Genomic DNA, 19,433 nt, shown 5'->3' with positions numbered 1-19,433 from the left:
TATATATATATAGATTATACATAGTAATATTTCAGCAATGATTTTCTGGTAAAAAAATGAAACAATTGTAGCATTATGCCAAAAGATGTGTTGCTCAACCCATTCTCTTTGTTAAAAGTTATATATATATATATATATATATATATATATACTGTCCGTGTTACATGCAATTGAAAAATGAGACTTTTCTGTTATATTTTCTGTAAGGAACTGGAATACATATGATTCGAATTTCATCAAAATTGCACATGAGGGTTCTTTCCCTGTTTACACGCCCTGAAAAAATTCTAATCATGAGACATGTATCCCATACTATTGATCTTTATGCGCATATTCCAAAATTTCAGTCTTCTGGAACCTGTAAAAAAGATTTTGCTCCTGCAAAATGGAGCTCATGGAGCTGTAAAATGTGGGAATGAAGGCCCCTATTGGGGGTGGGGGTGTTAATGTCAACCAGAGAAGTTGAATTGTTGGGAATGTTTTTACTTGGGTCTTATAGTATGCCTGTATATATGTGAGAGTATAGTCTCACTTTAATAGTTTCAGTATGAAATTGAAAATATTAAAGTGAAAATATTTGAAATTACAGTAGCGACATGTTATTGTTTCACTTTTGACAGGTAATACTGAAATAGTGGAATAGTTTCAGTGTTAGAGTGAAAGTATCTGACATTACAGTAGAGTGATGTTATTGTTTCATTTTTGACACATAATACTGAAATAGTGGAGGAGATAAGATATTGCTGTGGGCTCGAACTATGCAGGAAGTTAAACATTTTTTTGGCCTAAGACGCTACATAGACCTTAAAAGAATTTTGCTCCTGAAAAATGCAGCTCATGGAGCTGAAAATTGTGGGAGTTAAGGCCCCTATTGGTGATGGGTGTATTAATGTCAACCAGAGAAGTTTAATTGTTGGGAATCTTTTTCACTTGTGTGTAATATGTATTGTTTGAATTTCTTTGAAATAGGAAATATATGTATGTTCACTGGGTTTGTAAAAGAGAGCAAAGCTACAGGAAAGCCAAAGACGAATGATCGCGACAATCAGTCAGCTACCGTAGCCTAGTCGTTACCACTCCCCAATGTAGGATTCCTCACCATACAGGTACAGCTTTAAGATGCATTATGGATCTATAGCAATTGGAAGGGCATGACTCAATAGAAACAACAATGTGTGACGTTTGGAGTAAAGGGAAATGAAAGTGTCGCCTCTGGAGTTTGCAAATGACCACTCTACCGATAGGTAACTGGGCAGAAAATATTTACAATCAATAAATGTCTTAGAACAACCAGTCTCTCATCTGGGAAGGCCTTGAAATCAATGTTACCAACTGGGGACTATATGTGTCGCAGTGGTAATAAAAAGACTCAAAGGAGGTCTGCAACGAAATAATTTTACTCATCACTTTGCAAGTGAATCAGTGGAGGCAAAGATGAGTTTCATTTACTTGACAATTTATGCACCACATTGCAGAAATCACAATGTAAGTATATCTGAAAGGATAGTCTTACACTGTTGTACCGTTGAATTACAAATAATGCTCATCTGTTATGTTCGGGTGACCCTATAGCTACCAATGGTACAACTGTATTTGTCTTTGCTTAGGAAAAATGACTAAATTGTGGGTGTGAAGTCGCCATGAAGGGGTCTTTGTAACTTCTAAGAAGAAAATTTTTTAGAAATATTACTTTATTTGTGTGTAATCTGTATGGTTAAAATTTCATCAACATCAAAAATATATGAATTTTCATGGGGGTTATGGCCATTATGCATAGAATATAATTTCCAAATTTCTCAAAGATCCATTCAATACTTTTGACGTAGTTTTGGATAAGAAAACAAATGACTAATGTGTGTGTTTGTGTGCATATATATATGTGTGTGTGTATGGGTGTATATATGTATAGATATCTGTATGCATTTATATATGTGAACGTATTAGATGTACACCTATATATATACATCTACACATATGTATACATATACATGTATGCATATAGATCTATATCTATATATATATCTATACATATACGTGTACATATACATGTATATGTATACATATACATCTCTCTCTCTCTTTCTGTATATATATATATATATATATACACACACACACACACCATTAAAGTGAAAGTATCTGTCATTACAGTATCGAAATGTGATTGTTTCAGTTAGTGGAATAGTTTCATTTTTAAAGTGAAAGTATTTGACATGAGCGTTTTTGTTTCACTTTTGACACGTAATACTTAAATAGTGGAGGAGATATTATGTTGCCGTGTGCTCGAACTCTGCAAGAAGTTAATAATTTTTTTGACTAAAACACAACCGGAACCCTAAGTAAGACATGTGTAAAATTTGAATGAAATTGGTTGTGTAGTTCTCGAGTTTTAGGGAAACACACACAGACAGACAGACACACATTCTCATTTATATATATATATATATGTGTGTGTGTATGAATGTGTGTGTGTGTGTGTATATATATACATACACATATATATGGACACACACACACACACAAGTATAGGCACTAGAGGTCTGATTGTGAAGTTTGTGGTGAGCAATGAAAAGAGTGAGAGTGGCAAATTCTCTCTCCTCCGACCCCCCCCACTGCTCCACCATCACTGTCACCCCATTCCCACCACGACCCCCTCTCCTTATCACAATAACTATTTAGAGTCCTTCGATGGCTCATCTATCGCCTGCTGCATCAGTCGTAGTTGTTCCGAGATCTCAAGAAGCTGTTTAGCCATATTTTTATTCAACTTGCGAGGGGCTGGACCTGCCCCTTGCCTGTTTGAAGCTTGCTTCCCCACTTGTGGTTTTTCCTCAGTGTCTTGAATGATATGTTTGGAAAATGGAGAGAAAGAGAGAGAGAGAAAAGCAGAAAATTAATATAGAAAATAAAAAACAATGAATTACGTGCCAAAAACAAAAAAAAAAAAGAAAGAACATAAACCTTTCTACACACACACACACAAAGTCATAAATGACAGAGAAACAGTTTGATGAAATTTTATTTAATAACAAAATTCCAATATCTTGACAAATCATTTTCTAACTTAAAAGTATGTAAATAATTTATATTATTCTATAGAATGAGAAATAAATATACACTCCTTGTTGTTTTCTCTTCTCCTATATATTCTATGTGTTTTGTAGAACGATACATTAAGGAGCTTTTCTAGGAGTTCCACAGGATTACTTGAATGCCATGAAGATTCCGTCCAGATTTTCTGATTGTTGTTTAAGTTATTTGGGAATGTAATGTCGGTGGAGTTGCCTCCCCTTGTCCGTCTCTGGTTTGTGTTCGATAAGCTTGGGTTCATTTCTGTGTATGTTTTTGCTTTATTTTCCTTCAGCAAGGGCTTATCCGATGCCTATTCTACGATGAACTGTGTTTCGTAGTTAATAAACAAATTGCTTTGTCTTTGCCAGCCTTGTAGCGAGTTTGTTTCTTCAGCTTCACAAGTTGTTTGCCACAGTTTAAAGACACTTTACAAGCATTGACCATCTCAATGTTTCTTTAATTCGTTGTAGATTTCCTCATGTATGTTCTTCAATTTTTCTTCATTGCTCAGCGCTCTAAGCTTAAGCAGTTCTATTTCTGTCTTCATGTTTTCCAAGTGTTAGTTTCTCCCTTAATTGTCTTTGTTGGTCCTGTTCGTTTGGAATACGTTTAATTTGGAGTTTATGAGGCAGAATTTAACCAGTGTTCATAAATTTCTGCCTTGTGCTTGTTTTTGATCATGTTTCAGAAAGAAACCTTTCTGGCTTTAAGTTTTTCATTCTATATGTGTATAATGCGGTTTTTAATTGTTAGTGGAGGGGGATGGGCTTCTATCTTGTGTATCATCTGTAGGTGGATTTTCATTTAAGCAATTATTATGTGGTAAAGAATGAAGAGTGGTGCATAATTTGGACAAATGTTGATTGAGCTGTTCCAGGGATTGTTCTTTCTTTCATTTTCCTCTTGTGTGGAGCGAGTGAGTTCATCAGTGTTGCTAATCAAAAGTCTCAAATTCGTGTTCATCTCTCTCAGTTCCTTAAGAGTCTCTTCGTTGAGACTTCTAACTGTAGAGTTTGGTGTTTATGGCATTTTCATTCTCACGTGTAGTGAAATATAATAGAAATATGGCACAAAATAGAAACACACACTTGGAAATATAAAAAGAAAAACAAACGTAAAGTCTTTTTATGAAAAGTAACGATAGATATATGCAATTAGATGAACTGAGGTGGGAATAAAAGTAATAAAAGTCATTGTTGGGAGTTGTTAAAGAGATTGAAAAGCATACTGGTTTCCTAATATACCTAATCATTGCGTTATGTAAGATTTTTTCTACTAATTTAATTCCGTTTACGTATCCTTTCCCCGCCCCGTCTAAATTGAACTCAGAACGTAAAGCGTTTTGTCCTCCTAATTTCCGTTTCTATGGCCACGAAGTCAAACATTCTCATAGAATTTCAGTCGCATTGGAACTACTTCAGAAAGACGAAGGCTTTGGTCGGCCCGAGGCTATAGTAGAAAACACTTGCCCAAGATGCCACGCAGTGGGACTGAATCCCGAACCATGTGGTTTGTTAGCAAGCTACTTACCACACATCTATTACAAAATTTATGAACGACCACACGTTTTGAGATTCAGGTGAATTTTCAAACTTCAAAACAAATCCTCCAATATATATATATATATATATATATATATACTTTTTTACTTGTTTCAATCACTTCACTGCGGCCATACTGGAGCACCGCCTTTAGTCGAGCTAATCGACCCCACGACTTATTCTATCAGTCTCTTTTACCGAACCTCTAAATTACGGGGACGCAAAAACACATGCACATATACTACGGGCTTCTTTCAGTTTCCGTCTATCAAATTCACTCACAAGGCTTTGGTTGGCTCGAAGCCATAGTAGAAGACACTTGCCCAAGGTACTACGCAGTGGGACTGAACCCGGGACCATGTGGTTGGTAAACAAGTTACTTACCACACAGCCACTCCTGCACAAACACACACACACATATATATGGAACAAAAATGCAATAGAGAAGAGAGGGCATTAAAACATCTGGACAGATGGATGATTGAAAGGCGGACAAGAGAAACAACAATTAGAAGGACAGGCCAAAGAGGATGGGTCATTCGTGGCTTTCTTTCCTCAGTCAAGTTCCAGAAGTCACGACCATTTCGGGCAGTTACATATATAAGAGTGTATAAGTATTTGTACACAGAGAGGTGACCCTTGGCAGGATGCCTTACATGCAAGAAAGCGGGGCCAAAGCCAAACCACGAAAAAAAAAGGTAATTCCAAAGAGAATGAAAGCAAAAGTTATTTATAGTTAACCTCTCTGTGTATAAATACTTATAGTCTTATATTTGAAAATATGTTTCTTTATTGACTTTTATTACTCATGCTTGCCACTGGTATGAAAATTTTTCCAAATTTTCTACCCTTATAATTGTCACAGTATATATATAATACACATTCGTCATCATCATCGTTTAATGTCCGCTTTCCATGCTAGCATGGGTTGGGCGATTTGACTGAGGACTAGTGAAACCAGATGGCTACACCAGGCTCCAATCTGATTTGGCAGAGTTTCTACAGCTGGGTGCCCTTCCTAATGCCAATCACTCCAAGAGTGTAGTTGGTGCTTCTACGTGTCACCAGCACGAAGGCCAGTCAGGCGGTACTGGCAACGGCCACGCTCAAAAGGGTGTCTCTTACGTGCCACCTGCACACGAGCCAGTCCGGTGGCACTGGCAACAATCTCGCTCGAATGATTTTCTAACGTGCCACTAAGGCGACGCTGGTACCGATCACGCTCAAATGGTGCTATTTACGGGCCACTAGCACGGAAGCCAGACAGCTGCTCTGGCAATGATCATGCTTGGACAGTGCTGTTAGTGCGCCACTGGCACCGGTGCCAGTCATATAAATAATATGGGTGGCTTATAAGTAATTTAGCAGCCTAAAGGCAAATTTATAGATGTCACTAGAGTGACAGAAGGTACAAAATGGTACCAGCATTGCTTGAAATAAGAGTCTTATTTCTAGCAATGCTGGTACTACTTAATACCCTGCTCTCCATTCTTTCCTGTTGAAGAGTGTCGGCTCATTTTTGCCAAGCATCAAACAAATATAACTTGCTTGTCGATCATACACCTGTCTTTGTCTGTTGTTTTTCTATAAATTTCAACTGTATCATCATCATCATTGTTGTTTAACGTCTGCTTTCCATGCTGGCATGGGTTGGATCGTTTGACTGAGGACTGGCGAACCAGAAGGCTGCACCAGGCTCATATATGTATGTATGTATGGATTGCTGGGAGGATAGAAAGAGAAGGTGTTTTCAATACAGCACAAAAGCCAAGCTTTAGGCTATCCACACTGTCAGATTCCAGTCATATTTTGAAATCCTTAAGGTGTAGCATTCACAACACTAAAATCATAAGAGTGTATGTGTCTACACACACACACATACATACATACATGCACATACACTGACATGTATATATATACACACACATCAATATACACCCCCTCAGTTGGCCAGCTGTTTTCTTTATGTACACCATATATATAATCCCTTATTGTTCTGTCTGAAATCTCGTCCAAAGACACCTGGAAAAGGTTTAGCTTTTGAAAGCATTATATTTCGGTTGCCTGGTTCCATGAGAGTTACCTTGTCTGTTGGAATACATTTTTAGATTACTGGCGTGTACAATACATGCTCACACATGTATGTATGTATGTATATATATATATATATATATATAATATGATAATAATAAAGTGACAACAAAAGAATGAGACCTCAATATTAGGTAAATATAGCATTATTTATATATGTATATAGATAGGACAATCAGTAAGTTGTCATAATAGTGTTGGGAGTGTGGATATGTGTATACATATGAGTACGTACATGCACATATATGTTTGTGTGTGTATGCCCATATACATGTTTGTGTGAGTGTGTATGTATGTGGACGTTATGAACACAGGAGGTGTTTCTTTCTTTTTTTTTTCATAAATCTCCTTTTACAAAACCACTACATTATAGGGATGTCAAAAAACCGACACTAAGTGATGGCCTTGAAAAATTCTGTTTTAGTTGAATGATTCGAATCCAGCACTTATTTTGGTCTGCTTTGCTGAACTGCTAGGTTATAGGAGCATAAACACCAACACCACTTATCAAGCAGTGATGGGAGACAGACACGCAGACATGAGGAGACACACACACATATATATTCGATGGGCTTCTTTCAGTTTCCATCCACCAATGGTCGGCTTGAGACTATAGTAGAAGACACTTGCTCAAGGTGGCACGCAGTGAGACTGAACCCAGAACCATGTGGTTGGGAAGCAAGCCTCTTACTACACATAATATATGACAAAGATGGTGAGATAGGCTGGAAGTATAAGGTAAGTGATGACGTATGAACGGTCAAGGGGCCTTGCAAGAAGGACAACTAGTGTGTGTGACTTTTGCTTTCGGGCTTTCACTTGGGACAGACATGGTGACCCCGCAAGAGTTCAGGGAAATTGGCGTTAGGTTCTGGCCAGAGGTTAGGTCGGTGTATCCTAAGTGGACAGTATAAATGTTGCGAGAGGACCCATGTGACAGATGAACTAAGCTTTTTAGCCCATTTCACACACCTGCTGTAAAGTGGTTGGCATTTGGAAGGGCATCCAGCTGTAAAAACCTTTCCAAAACTGACCTCCCCCTGTGCTGGTGCCACGTAAAAAGCACTCAGTCCACTGTGTGGGGTGATTGGTGTTAGGAGTGCTGCAATAATGAATCTGTGGTTCATGCGTCCTGGCATCTGTTGTGGGTATTTTTCTAGCCAGAAGGTGATAATCGCTTCTATACCCTAATCGTGTGGGATTATATTGTACAAATTCACCACATCGAATGATACTAACAGGGTTCCTTCACTTATTGTCTTCGGGAGGTGGTTTAGCATGTCTAAGTCATCCCTGATGAAGCTTTTCACATATTTTAGAAACGGTTTGAGTAAGATGTCGAGGAAGTTGCTCAAACGGTGGCTTTCACAAACAGGGCCAGCAATGATGGGTCTCAGTTTCAGGTCAGTAGGGGGAGGATCATTGACAACCGACGCTGGTGTGTTTATGTCCCCCATAACTTAGGGCTTCGGCAAAACAGGCCGATAGAATAAGTCCTGGGGTGCTCCAGCATGGCCAGTCAAAAGAAAGATTGAAACAAGTAAAAGAGTATATATATAATTGTTAAAATCTAGTTAAAAAATGTCATATTTAAACTCCAATTCTCTTTGAGCATGTAAAGGACAAACTTGGCTGGGGCAAAATCAGTAAGACAAGATAATTCATGTTTGCCTTTTAAGTTCTCCAGAAAACTCGCTAATACACATCAGTATCCATCCCTAGACATCAGAAATGTAAAGAAATAAATTAAAATATCTCGGCCAAATGAAAGAGGCTCAGAGAAAGTTGACGGCGGTGCACCAGCATGGCGGCAGCTCTAAGCTGAAACTATAAACAAACAATCAAACGTTGTAGGAATTAAATTTCTTTTTTATCAAAAACGTGTTCTATAATTTTTTTTCGAAAAAGTGTCGTCCTAAAATTTTTTTTTTTTGAATTCAGGGAAAAGTTAGGTTTATAAATCCTAATTTTCACGTACAAAATTGCCACCAGTAAGATGGAACAGTGGTGCTAGAGGTGGAAGGGGCCTGGGGCGCAAGAGGTGGTCGTGGATTGAATCCCGGCTGCTTGAGCTCGCGCCCCCCTTCCCTTTTCACTTCTTTCATTGCCGGACCATTGACCCTGGCGGGTTTTTACTTCGCCTTATCATTTTTCCTCCTACTCCAGTCCCCCTCCTACTCCTAACCCTCCTAAATACTCCTAAATCTCAAAGACGAAATTAATTAAATAAATAATAATAAATTAAAAAAAAAACAAAATAAACGTACATTTCGTACGAAATACCTGCGGCTGAAGAAATACAGCTAGCTTTACTGATTGAGTGTTTACGAATCGATGTATGTAATTGATACATGTAAAGCCATTCCAGAATCGACCCTCTCTGATTGAAGTAACGTAATTGAAGCCGATGAAGAATTAAGAATTATGGCTGCAACAAGGTAGGCAAAGAATAGAATCTTTTTTCTTTTTATACCCATTGTCTTTTACCATCGCCTTTTAATGCGTTTTACACGAACAAATTGACACAAGAGTCTTAACTTTTGGTTTAATGGGAACACCCGGCCATATATACGTATGTATATTGACATTCATTGGCAAATATTGGGTTGTCCGCAAAGTTCGTGCCGGTCATTACAATTTTGTGAATCCCCATCTTTTAACTTGAACATATCCTAAGTCGAAGATTAAGCCACTATAAATCGGCACGAACTTTCCGGACAAGCCAAGAGAACAAAGCAAATGTAATAAATATTTTTGGAAAGAAAACTTTGCTCCAACGAACCGAAGGAGCAATGAAATGTCATTTATCGCCCATTACATCTCGTACAGACAAGTGGGGGTAAAAACATAGAACGAATGAATATGAGGATGTAATGGCTACTACTGAACATCACTTCCGAGTAGTATCATTTAAATGTGTCTGGCATCAAGCTTATCATTGGATTATCTTTGTTAAGTAAACTGTGGATCTACTGTTTCATAAATCCACCACAGGTGACAAATGTCCATAATAATCCATCTCTGTCCCCAATGGGTCTATTGCCTCACCAAAGTGTCCTTTTTTTTTTTGTAGCTTTTTCAATCAGTAATAACACATTGCCTACTTGGAACTTTCAATGTCTCTTCTTCTCTGACTATAAAAACTTGTTTATTTTCTCTTCAATCGCTGCATTTGTCCAATGTTAAAAATCCTGTAGATGTTTTATATTGTGTTTGTGTAATCAATTGGTGGATATTCTGTTGTTGGAGTTACTGGGCTTTATGTTTGGTTGGGGATTCTAGACTGATTAGTGTAATTCTGGTGTGTGGGCATTTGTGTATCACTCTGTTCTTTTCTCTAGAGTTCTTGGTTTCCTTTCTCTTTTCTATTCCTTGTCCTTCATCTGGAGCCAGTCAGGGGCTACTGGCATCGACCACGTTCGCATGGTGCTCTTTTCATGCCCCAAAGAACAAAAATAAAAATAGGACTGCAGCTGGAAGTGCTCAGGTGTCACTGGGGCAGGCATTGACGATTCAGCGCTTAGGAATGCTTCTGTAGGAGAAAATGTAGACCTCATTAAATATGCAAGGACCCCGAAACTTATGTCCTCTTAAGGGGTTTTTGCTTAATAAAAAAAAAAATCTCTGTAAATGTAGTAGTGTTAGAGAGGAGAATAATTTGGTTAGGGGATATATTGGCAGCACTATTGAATTTAAAAGGAGATATCGGGTCCACATGAGCTCATTTTCGAATGCCCCCCCACACACACACACTTTAATGCTAATTTAAACAGATGTAGATTATGCTTAAGGGAATCGTACTTGATTTGTAAATGTTTTGGGCCAAACACCTTAATATTTTCTTATGTGCTCCCTTTTCGTAATGACAGGTTTTTCTCTTCAGAGGCCCACCTGAGCTGTGATCTTGAATTGAATCTGTAGCAAATTTAATTATTGACCTTTGAAATGCATATATTTTTCTTTGTTCGACTCGTGTTACCCTTTTAGCTTTTACCACCTTTTATTCGTGCATACCATTTGGGGCCCTGTTGTTTTGACCAATTGGAATGTTTATTCATTATACCTTTCAGTTTAGTCAACCATTTCATCAATTGCAGCAGCTTCACAACTAATTCAGTTCTCTGATAGCTTAGTTGTATATCTGATATGCTTTTATAATTACTGTTGTATTGAATAATTATTGATAGATCTAGATTAGCAACAGTCAGTGCTATTATCACCAACTGAAAATCTAGGTTACTTTAGGTGAGCCTAATAACTGATGGTTTTGGGGTCTTGTTGTTTGTCACTGTTGGTGAGTCCTTGGCAGTATACAACTAAGCTATTACTGTACATTAAAAGAAACAGGCCTCTGTAAAGTGCAACACATAACCAACAGTGGGGCTCATTGCTGTTTCCACTCCAGTACCCGGTGTTGTACGATGTGGGGCTCATTGCTGGTTCCACTCCAGTACCCGGTGTTGTACGATGTGGGGCTCATTGCTGGTTCCACTCCAGTACCCGGTGTTGTACGATGTGGGGCTCATTGCTGGTTCCACTCCAGTACCCAGTGTCGTACGATGTGGGGCATAGGCTAATGTACAGAATACAAGCCAAATGATTGAAGTAATAATAATACAGGTGTGGTTATGTGATAGAGAAGTTTGCTTGCCAACCATTCAGTCCCACTGCAGATATATGTGCGTCTGTGTTTACATCCTCATGAAAGACACAAAATAAGTACCAGGCTATTATGGTAAGAAAGCTTAGCAAGAGCCTATGTATACATTTTAATTAAAATATATTTCGGTTTTGCTAGATTAGATTTGTTTCATTAAATTACCAAATTTCTCCTCAAACGTTAAATCCACATTTTCCTATCCTGCCCCCACCCCAACATAGAATATTCTCTTCCATAATTCAGTATAGTGTACATTTAAAGACTTGCTTTTGTTTTTTCAATCAGGTTTCAAAGTTGTTGCAGTGTTTCTGTCATGTGCTGTGAAAAAGGGGTAAGTGATACGAGGGATCTCGGATTATACAACACTGCTTCAGACAAACCTATCCAACCCATGAGCCTGTGGAAGACGTGATGAGGAAGACATGGAAAGGTAGGCAAACTCTTATATATACACACACACACATATATGCAGTCACTACTCGATTCATAATATATACAAACATACACACACACACACAAACTGATGTTCATAGATACATATTCATAATATATAAACACAAGCACATACATTACTCGATTCATAATATATACACACACACATTACTACATTCATAATATATACACACACATTACTCGATTCATAATAGATACACATACATACATTACTCCATTCATAATATGTACACACACCTTACTAGATTCATAATATATACACATACATACATTACTCGATTATTGGGGGAACATGGAGTGGTGGTAGAGGACAGTCTGAAGTCGCCTGTGTTCAAACCTGGGAAGGAGGTGAGAGTCTTTTTATATAAATGTTGTAGAATCTAAATATATACATACTATATATTTAGTTTCTACAACATTTTAGTATGATAATTTAGTGTCTACAATGTTTGAATATGATTACATACTATATATTTAGTTTCTACAACATTTAAGTATAATAATTTAGAGTCTACGATGTTTAAATATGATTACATTCTATATATTTAGTTTCTACAACATTTAAGTATGATAATTTAGTGTTTGCAATGTTTAGATATGATTACTTTCTATATATTTAGTTTCTACAACATTTAAGTATGATAATTTAGTTTCTACAATGTTTAAATATGATTAGTGTCTAAGTATGATTACTTACTGTTAGTAAGTGAAATATATGTGTAAATAATAACAAACACATTGTTTTTTAACTCTTTATTGTCATCGTCTTGTATTTTCTTATATTCAGAGCCAGGAACTTATCAATTTGAAGCCAACTTCTTTGTCCAGTCCTCCAGAGTAACGGCTTGGTTTCTGGAGAAGAAGAATATGAGAAAAAAAACCAAGAGGACATCTTGTATGTGTATTTTGTTGATGAAAATAAATTGATAAAATAAAAAAGTGTGTCGGCTTATATATTTATGCACGGTGGTGCATCAGCATGGCCGCAGCTATGAGCTGAATCTTTGAAAAGAATATAGATATACACTTATATCTGTGTAAGTATATATGTATACATATGTACAAGAAATCAATTGAATAAAAATTGGTAATAATAATGATATTATTGTCTGTGTATATATATTATGAATCGAGTAATGTGTGTGTATATATTATGAATCGAGTAATGTGTGTGTATATATTATGAATCGAGTAATGTGTGTGTATATTATGAATCAAGTAATGTGTGTGTATATATTATGAATCGAGTAATGTATGTGCTTGTGTGTATGTATTATGAATCGAGTAATGTGTGTGCATATATTATGAATCAAGTAATGTATGTGTATATATTTATGAATCGAGTAATGTATGTGCTTGTATGTATATATTATGAATCAAGTAATGTGTGTGTGTGTATATATTATGAATCGAGTAATGTATGTATGTGTATATATTATGAATCTAGTAGTGTATGTATGTATTATGAGTGGAGTAATGTATGTATGTGTATATATTATGAATCGAGCAATGTATGTGCTTGTGTGTGTATATTATGAAAGTAGTAATGTGTGTGTGTGTATATATTATGAATCGAGCAATGTATGTACTTGTGTGTATATATTATGAATGTAGTAGTGTGTGTATATATTATGAATCGAGCAATGTATGTACTTGTGTGTATATATTATGAATGTAGTAGTGTGTGTATATATTATGAATCGAGCATTGTGTGTATATATTATGAATGTAGTAATGTGTGTGTGTGCGTATATATTATGAATCGAGTAATGTATATATTATGAATCTAGTAGTGTGTGTATATATTATGAATCGAGTAATGTATGTATGTGTATATATTATGAATCGAGTAATGTATGTATATGTATATATTATGAATCGACTAATGTGTGTGTATATATTAGTGTCTACAATGTTTAAATATGATTACATTCTATATATTTAGTTTCTACAACATTTAAGTATGATAATTTAGTGTCTACAATGCTTAAATATGATTACATTCTATATATTTAGTTTCTACAACATTTAAGTATGATAATTTAGTGTTTGCAATGTTTAGATATGATTACTTTCTATATATTTAGTTTCTACAACATTTAAGTATGATAATTTAGTGTCTACAATGCTTAAATATGATTACATTCTATATATTTAGTTTCTACAACACTTAAGTATGATAATTTAGTGTTTGCAATGTTTAGATATGATTACTTTCTATATATTTAGTTTCTACAACATTTAAGTATGATAATTTAGTGTCTACAATGTTTAAATATGATTACATTCTATATATTTAGTTTCTACAACACTTAAGTATGATAATTTAGTGTTTGCAATGTTTAGATATGATTACTTTCTACAACATTTAAGTATGATAATTTAGTGTCTACAATGCTTAAATATGATTACATTCTATATATTTAGTTTCTACAACATTTAAGTATGATAATTTAGTGTCTACAATGTTTAAATATGATTACATTTTATATATTTAGTTTCTACAACATTTACGTATGATAATTTAGTTTCTACAACATTTAAGTATGATAATTTAGTGTCTACAATGTTTAGATATGATTACATTCTATATATTTAGTTTCTACAACATTTAAGTATTATAATTTACTTTCTACAATGTTTAGATATGATTACTTTCTATATATTTAGTTTCTACAACATTTACGTATGATAATTTAGTTTCTACAACATTTAAGTATGATAATTTAGTGTCTACAATGTTTAGATATGATTACTTTCTATATATTTAGTTTCTACAACAGTTAAGTAAGATAATTTAGTGTCTACAATGTTTAAATATGATTACATTCTATATATTTAGTTTCTACAACATTTAAGTAAGATAATTTAGTGTCTACGATGTTTAAATATGATTACATTCTATATATTTAGATTCTACAACATTTAAGTATTATAATTTACTTTCTACGATGTTTAGATATGATTACTTTCTATATATTTAGTTTCTACAACATTTAAGTATGATAATTTAGTGTCTACAATGCTTAAATATGATTAGTGTCTAAGTATGATTAATTACTGTTAGTAAGTGAAATATATGTGTAAATAATAACAAACACATTGTTTTTTAACTCTTTATTGTCATCGTCTTGTATTTTCTTATATTCAGAGCCAGGAACTTATCAATTTGAAGCCAACTTCTTTGTCCAGTCCTCCAGAGTAACGGCTTGGTTTCTGGAGAAGAAGAATATGAGAAAAAAAACCAAGAGGACATCTTGTATGTGTATTTTGTTGATGAAAATAAATTGATAAAATAAAAAAGTGTGTCGGCTTATATATTTATGCACGGTGGTGCATCAGCATGGCCGCAGCTATGAGCTGAATCTTTGAAAAGAATATAGATATACACTTATATCTGTGTAAGTATATATGTATACATATGTACAAGAAATCAATTGAATAAAAATTGGTAATAATAATGATATTATTGTCTGTGTATATATATTATGAATCGAGTAATGTGTATATATATTATGAATCGAGTAATGTGTGTGTATATTATGAATCTAGTGATGTATGTGTATATATTATGAATCAAGTAATGTGTGTGTATATATTATGAATCTAATAATGTGTGTATATTATGTACCTAGTGATCTATGTATGTGTATATATTATGAATCGAGTAATGTCATCATCATCATCGTTTAACGTCCGCTTTCCATGCTAGCATGGGTTGGACGATTTGACTGAGGACTGGTGAAACCGGATGGCAACACCAGGCTCCAGTCTGATTTGGCAGAGTTTCTACAGCTGGATGCCCTTCCTAACGCCAACCACTCAGAGAGTGTAGTGGGTGCTTTTACGTGTCACCCGCACGAAAACGGCCACGCTCGAAATGGTGTCTTTTATGTGCCACCCGCACAAGCCAGTCCAGGGGCACTGGCAACGATCTCGCTCGAAAATCCTACAGGAGCCAGTCAGGCGGTACTGGCAACGGCCACGCTCAAAATGGTGCATCTCATGTGCCACCCGCACAAGAACCAGTCCAGGGGCACTGGCAACGATCTTACTTGGCTTGCCGGGTCTTCTCACGCACAGCCCATTTCCAAAGGTCTCGGTCCGTAGTCATCGCCTCGGTGAGGCCCAATGTACGAAGGTCTTGCCTCACCACCTCAGCCCAGGTCTTCCTGGGCCTACCTCTTCCACGGGTTCCCTCAACTGTTAGGGTGTGGCACTTTTTCACGCAGCTATCCTCCTCCATTCTCACCACATGTCCATACCAGCGCAATCGTCTCTCTTGCACGCCACAACTGATGCTTCTAATGTTCAGCTTTTCTCTCAAGATACTTACACTCTGACGGGTATTCACATTGACATTACACATCCAACGGAGCATACTGGCTTCATTCCTTGCGAGCTTACGTATGTCCTCAGCAGTTACAGCCCATGTTTCACTGCCATGTAGCATGGTTGTTCGTACGCATGCGTCATACAGTCTGCCTTTTACTCTGAGTGAGAGTCCCTTTGTCGCCAGCAGGGGTAAGAGCTCTCTAAACTTTGCCCAGGCTATTCTTATTCTAGCAGCTACACTTTCAGCGCACCCACCCCCACTACTAACTTGGTCGCCCAGATAGCGGAAGCTATCGACTACCTCTAGTTTTTCACCCTGGAATGAGATAGAAGTTGTTTCCTGTTTGTTTGCAGTCTTTATTGCACCTGAACATCTGCCACAAACAAAAACTAACTTGCTAGTTAACCTGCCTTTGATGTTGCTGCACCTCTTATGTGTCCATAGCTTGCACCGGGTACATCTTATAGAGTTACTACCTACTCCTTTTCTACATACTGAGCAGGGCCATCTACCTGAAGGGGTTTGTGTTTTATCTACCTTCCTACTTATTAGGATTTTGGTTTTAGCTAGGTTGACTCTAAGGCCCTTCAATTCTAGACCTTGCTTCCACACCTGAAACTTCTCCTCTAGTTCTGATAGTGACTCCGCAATTAGGGCAAGGTCATCAGCATAGAGGAGCTCCCAGGGGCAACCTGTCTTGAACTCCTCTGTGATTGCCTGGAGGACTATGGTAAATAATAGGGGGCTGAGGACGGAACCTTGGTGGACCCCTACCTCTACCCGGAATTCATTGCTGTACTCATTTCCAACCCTCACCTTACTGGCCGCATCTCTGTACATGGCTCGCACAGCTCTCACTAGCCATTCTTCTATCCCAAGTTTCCTCATTGACCACCAGATAAGGGATCGGGGGACCCTGTCAAAGGCTTTCTCCATGTCAACGAAAGCCAGGTACAGAGGTTTATCCTTGGCTAGGTATTTCTCTTGCAACTGTCTCACTAGAAATAAGGCATCAGTAGTGCTTTTACCTGGCACGAACCCGAACCTAGTAATGTATGTATGTGTATATATTATGAATCGAGCAATGTATGTGCTTGTGTGTACATATTATGAATGTAGTAATGTGTGTGTGTATATATTATGAATCGAGTAATGTATATATTATGAATCTAGTAGTGTGTGTGTGTGTGTGTGTGTGTATATATTATGAATCGAGTAATGTATGTGTATATATTATGAATCTAGTAAGGTGTGTGTATATATTATGAATGGAGTAATGTATGTATGTGTATATATTATGAATCTAGTAATGTGTGTGTGTATATATTATGAATCGAGTAATGTGTGTGTGTGTGTGTATATATTATGAATCTAGTAGTGTATGTATATTATGAATCTAGTAAGGTGTGTGTGTATATATTATGAATCGAGCAATGTATGTACTTGTGTGTATATATTATGAATCTAGTAAGGTGTGTGTGTGTGTATTATGTATGTAGTAATGTGTGTGTGTGTATATATTATGAATCGAGTAATGTATGTGCTTGTGTGTATATATTATGAATGTAGTAATGTGTGTGTGTATATATTATGAATTGAGCAATGTATGTACTTGTGTGTATATATTATGAGTGTAGTAATGTGTGTGTGTGTGTGTATATATTATGAATCAAGCATTGTGTGTATATATTATGAATGTAGTAATGTGTGTGTGTGTGTATATATTATGAATCAAGCATTGTGTGTATATATTATGAATGTAGTAATGTGTGTGTGTGTGTATATATTATGAATCGAGCAATGTGTGTGCTTGTGTGTATATATTACGAATGTAGTAGTGTGTGTATATATTATGAATCTAGTAATGTGTGTGTATATATTATAAATGGAGTAATGTATGTATGTGTATATATTATGCATCGAGTAACGTATGTGTATATATTATGAATTGAGTAATGTATGTATATGTGTATATTATGAACCTAGTAATGTGTGTATATATTATGAATCGAGTAATGTGTGTGTATATTATGAATCGAGTAATGTGTGTATATATATTATGAATCGAGTAACGTATGTGCTTGTGTGTATATATTATGAATCGCGTAATATATGTGTATATATTATGAATCGAGTAATGTGTGTGTGTGTATATATTATGAATCTAATAATGTGTGTATATTATGAACCTAGTGATCTATCTATGTGTATATATAATGAATCGAATAATGTGTGTGTATATATTATGAATCGAGTAATGTGTTTGCATATATTATGAATCGAGTAAGGTATGTATGTGTGTATATTATGAACCTAGTAATGTATGTATGTGTATATATTATGAATCTAGTAGTGTATGTATATTATGAATCTAGTAAGGTGTGTGTGTGTATTATGAATGGAGTAATGTATGTATGTGTATATATTATGAATCGAGTAATGTATGTGTTTGTGTGTATATATTATGAATGTAGTAATGTGTGTGTGTGTATATATTATGAATCGAGCAATGTATGTACTTGTGTGTATATATTATGAATGTAGTAGTGTGTGTATATATTATGAATCGAGCATTGTGTGTATATATTATGAATGTAGTAATGTGTGTGTGTATATATTATGAATCGAGTAATGTATGTGCTTGTGTGTATATATTATGAATCAAGTAATGTATGTATGTGTATATATTATGAATCTAGTAAGGTATGTGTATATATTATGAATCGAGTAATGTATGTATGTGTATATATTATGAATCGAGTAATATATGTGTATATATTATGAATCTAGTAAGGTGTGTGCATATATTATGAGTCGAGTAATGTGTGTGTATATATTATGAATCTACTAAAGTATGTGCTTGTGTGTATATATTATGAATCTAGTAATGTGTGTGTGTATATATTATGAATCGAGTAATGTGTGTGTGTGTATATATTATGAATCTAGTAGTGTGTGTATATATTATGAATCTAGTAGTGTATGTATATTATGAATCTAGTAAGATGTGTGTGTGTGTGTATTATGAATGGAGTAATGTATGTGCTTGTGTGTACATATTATGAATGTAGTAATGTGTGTGTGTATATATTATGAATCGAGTAATGTATGTGCTTGTGTGTATATATTATGAATCTAGTAATGTGTGTGTGTATATATTATGAATCGAGTAATGTGTGTGTGTGTGTGTGTGTATATATATTATGAATCTAGTAAGGTGTGTGTGTATTATGAATGGAGTAATGTATGTATGTGTATATATTATGAATCGAGTAATGTA

General features: G+C 35.6%; 3 long non-coding RNA genes across 5 annotated transcripts in view; 2 read left to right on the top strand and 1 right to left on the bottom strand.

Annotated features, from left to right (window-relative positions):
* The window catches only part of LOC149134897 (uncharacterized), a 53,670-nt gene that overhangs the window by 31,298 nt on the left and 2,939 nt on the right, over positions 1-19,433 (top strand). The window lies entirely within an intron of this gene.
* The window catches only part of LOC149134895 (uncharacterized), a 101,479-nt gene continuing 89,070 nt past the window's right edge, over positions 7,025-19,433 (bottom strand). For 2 of the 3 annotated variants that reach the window (XR_016242727.1, XR_016242725.1), the window contains 2 exons: positions 12,515-15,033; positions 7,025-10,236 (listed from right to left, as the gene is read on the bottom strand). This is a non-coding gene — a long non-coding RNA (uncharacterized LOC149134895). The remainder of the gene's footprint in view (positions 10,237-12,514; positions 15,034-19,433) is intronic. The other variant, XR_016242726.1, reaches the window with a different exon arrangement.
* On the top strand, positions 9,007-14,983 carry LOC149134898 (uncharacterized). Its single transcript, XR_016242728.1, has 4 exons — positions 9,007-9,142; positions 11,650-11,794; positions 12,605-12,712; positions 14,969-14,983. It is a non-coding gene; the product is annotated as an uncharacterized LOC149134898 (long non-coding RNA).

Source organism: Octopus bimaculoides, chromosome 7 (assembly GCF_046866305.1).
Source record: "Octopus bimaculoides isolate indiv1 chromosome 7, ASM4686630v1, whole genome shotgun sequence".
Lineage (NCBI taxonomy): Eukaryota > Metazoa > Mollusca > Cephalopoda > Octopoda > Octopodidae > Octopus > Octopus bimaculoides.
The sequence above is the reverse complement of the archived record's forward strand: the minus strand, read 5'-3'. Positions and strand labels throughout refer to the sequence as shown.